Below are 3,415 nucleotides of genomic sequence, written 5' to 3'. Positions count from 1 at the left end.
AGTTATGAAAGTATATGATTTGTAATAACAGTCAATAAAGAAAATGTGAAAAAATACTGTGATTTTAGTGAAGGTATTACTTGTTGTTGTAGCCACTACAACAATAAAGTATTACTGAATTTCAGTGCATTTTGAGCTTTAGCTGCGTAGTTGCTTTTACAAGAGAAATGTCAAAATCGGCAAAACCAAAGCAGAGGTTCGCGGGATGCCTCACCCTCTATTCGCTAAATCCTGCACAAAAACTACACTAAGGGCCGTTTTCACCATCTCTGGTTAACACTAATCCCCAGTTAAACCAAAGAACGTAGATAACATGAAGGGACAACTCGTTATAATCGTAGCGAAAGTGAGTAACAGGGGCGTTCCTTCTCTTTTGCTCTAGAACGTTTTTTAATTGGATGAAAAGAGATGGCACGTCCCTGTTACTCACACAATTATAACGAGCTGTCCCTTAGGGCCGGTTGTTCAATGTCTGATTAGCACAAATCGGAGGTAGAAGCTCCGGTTAAGCACAACTACTGCTTTATCGATCACATGTTACATGCATGATGTCGAAATCCTCGATAGCGTAGTGGTAGTGATAACCAGACATTGAACAACCGGCCCTTATTGTTATCTACGTTCTTTGGTTAAACATTGTTACCGGCGTTACCGACGCAATGTTAATTGAATGGGGTCAGTACCGTCGGTAACGATGTTTAACTGGGGATTAATGTTAACCAGAGATGGTGAAAACGGCCCTAAGGCTTTCTGCTCATTGGTAGTCCAATCATAGTTGCTTCAGTGTCACAATAATGATGCAACGATTACATGACGATTAAGGCCCGTCCACATAGCTTAAAGTTGGCAACGCTAACGGCAACACAACGCCTGAAAGATGGCCAACTCTCAAGGCCTGTTTACATACAACTTTGGCGTTGCGTTGGCGTTGGTGTCGTTTCGACAGCTGACTATGAACACGTGCATTTATATGAAAGTCTACACATAACCATTGGGCAACGCCTATGCCAACTCAGAGCAGAAAGAGGCCAACTCTCAAATTTTCACGCGCGTCGTTCGCCAGCTGTGCAAAATAATCAAAATTATGTGATTTAATTTTCCTTTTTAATCAAATGCAAATTGATTTATCTACCGTAAACGTTTAAAGGACTACGATTTGAGGGCATGCACCTGGAATGTCTGGACCCTTAATTAGGAAGGTACCTCTGCCCGGCTGGTTGATTTCCTCGGGAGGACAAAAGCTGACTTCACCCCCATCCAAGAAATGCGTTGGATAGGGCAAGGCAAGCAATGTCTTGGGCCTTGCCACGTCTACTACAGCTGCCATGTAAAGGAGCGCAAATTCAGAGTTGGATTTGTGGTGGGAGACGAGTACTGTCGTTCACCACGGTGGACAAGCGTCTAGCCACAATCCACATCAAAGCGAGATTCTTCAATATCTCCCTCATCTGCGCCCATGCCCCGACGGAAGAGAAGGATGAGGCATCCCAGGAGCTCTTCTACGGGCGCTTGGAGCGCACGTTCAAGCGCTGCCCCCGTCTGTGGAACCACCGTCGGAAAATTCAGCCTCCACGACGAAACGTCCGACAACGGATTGAGGCTGATCGACTTCGCCGGGGTCCGAAACATGGGAGTATGCAGTACTTAAGTTCAAGCATAAAAAGATCCATCAAGCTACGTGGCTGTCTCCGGATAGAAAAACGAGAAACCAAATCGATCATGTTGTGATAGACGGAAGGCACGCTTCCAGCGTTATGAACGTAAAAACACTCCGAGGGCCAAACATCGACTCGGACCACTATCTTGTTGTAGCCAAGATACGCACCCGCCTCTGTGCAGCAAGAAATGTGCGCCCAAATATGCAAGGAAAGCTTAACGTCGAAAAGCTGTAATCACAGCGGACAGCCAATTCATTCGCTACTCGACTCTCACACCTGTTCTCAGAGAGCACTCTTCAACAAACCGACATATGCGAGCAGTGGAACCACATTTCCCGCTCATTATGTACCGCCGCCGAAGATGTCAGATTTTAGCGAGCCCGAAAGAACAACTGGTACGATGAGGAGTGTCAGGAAGCTACAGAGAAAAAAGATGCCGCCTACAGGGCCACGCTGCGATCGGGCGCAATACGCATTATGTGGGACCGCTATAGGGATCTGAAGAAGGAAGCAAGACTATTTGCCGCAATAAGAAGAGAGAGGCAGAAATACGTGAGTGCGAAGAGCTTGAAATGCTGGCCGACAGGAGGAATGCCCGAGAATTTTACCAGAGAGTTAGGCGACTTACGGAAGGTTTAATGACCGGGGCGCACTCCTGTAAGAACAATAATGGCGACCAAGTAACTGATGTCCAGAGCGTACTTAAATTATGGAGGGAACACTTTTAGGCCCTACTAAATGGTAGCAGCACGGAAAGTTGTGGAGAAGAAGAACCCGAGCCCGCAGTCGATGATGACGGAGTCGACGTTCCACCGCCTGACTATGACGAGGTACGAATAGCAATAACGCGGCTGAAAAACAACAAAGCTGTAGGAGCTGATAGCCTGCCAGCTTAGCTATTCAAGTACGGCCCAGCTCTGAAACTATTCAACTTGGAGCCCGCTGGTGGTAGCAGAGGAAGAGGGAGGCCCCCACTCTAATGGAAAGATCAGGTGGAGAAGGACTTGGCTTCACTTGGCGTTTCCAATTGGCGTCAGCTGGCACAGAAGAGAAACGCATGATACAAAAAAGAAGGTAGTTTCAATAAACAACTTTTTGATTAAAAAGGAGATTTTTGACAAATGCAACGAATATGCAAATGTAAGAGCATACGCACAAGATCCTGGACAGCTCTTACGTGAAATATTTTTTTCTTTTTAATCAAATACGAGAAAGAAATATTTTTAATCATGCAATTATCGATATAAAATACGACAGTCAATTGGTATTTTCAGAGCTCGCAAATTACTGTTCACACTTGCGAAGTGTTCGAAAAATACAGTTGAATTTTGGCAATTCTTTTTGTTGAAAACGTTGCTCAGTTTCTCCATACAAAAAAATTGTCGAACAAGAAATTGCCAAAAAATTAACCTAGCTACTCCCAACTTGCATTTTATTGTACTAAAATTTATTATGCCACAAAAAAAGAGATTTAAAATTTTTATGAACATTTCGCTAATTTTTGCTCAAATTTCTTTATTCCATGTACGCAAACATATATACATATGTTCATATACACATATTTAAATTTAACTATTTTCACAAACTTAACTCTTTTTAATACATATATGCGTCATATTTAGAACAAGTGGTTAATTTTGCCTTAATGTATCTACATACATACATATGTACATATGTTTGTGAAAATCAGGCAAAACTGCATTGCACACTGCGTTATTTCGATAACAAAGTATGCGTTAAAAAGAATCTCGGTTAAA

This window comes from Rhagoletis pomonella, unplaced genomic scaffold (assembly GCF_013731165.1).
Source record: "Rhagoletis pomonella isolate Grant_MI unplaced genomic scaffold, Rhpom_1.0 Rhpom_scaffold_00014, whole genome shotgun sequence".
Lineage (NCBI taxonomy): Eukaryota > Metazoa > Arthropoda > Insecta > Diptera > Tephritidae > Rhagoletis > Rhagoletis pomonella.
The sequence above is the reverse complement of the archived record's forward strand: the minus strand, read 5'-3'. Positions refer to the sequence as shown.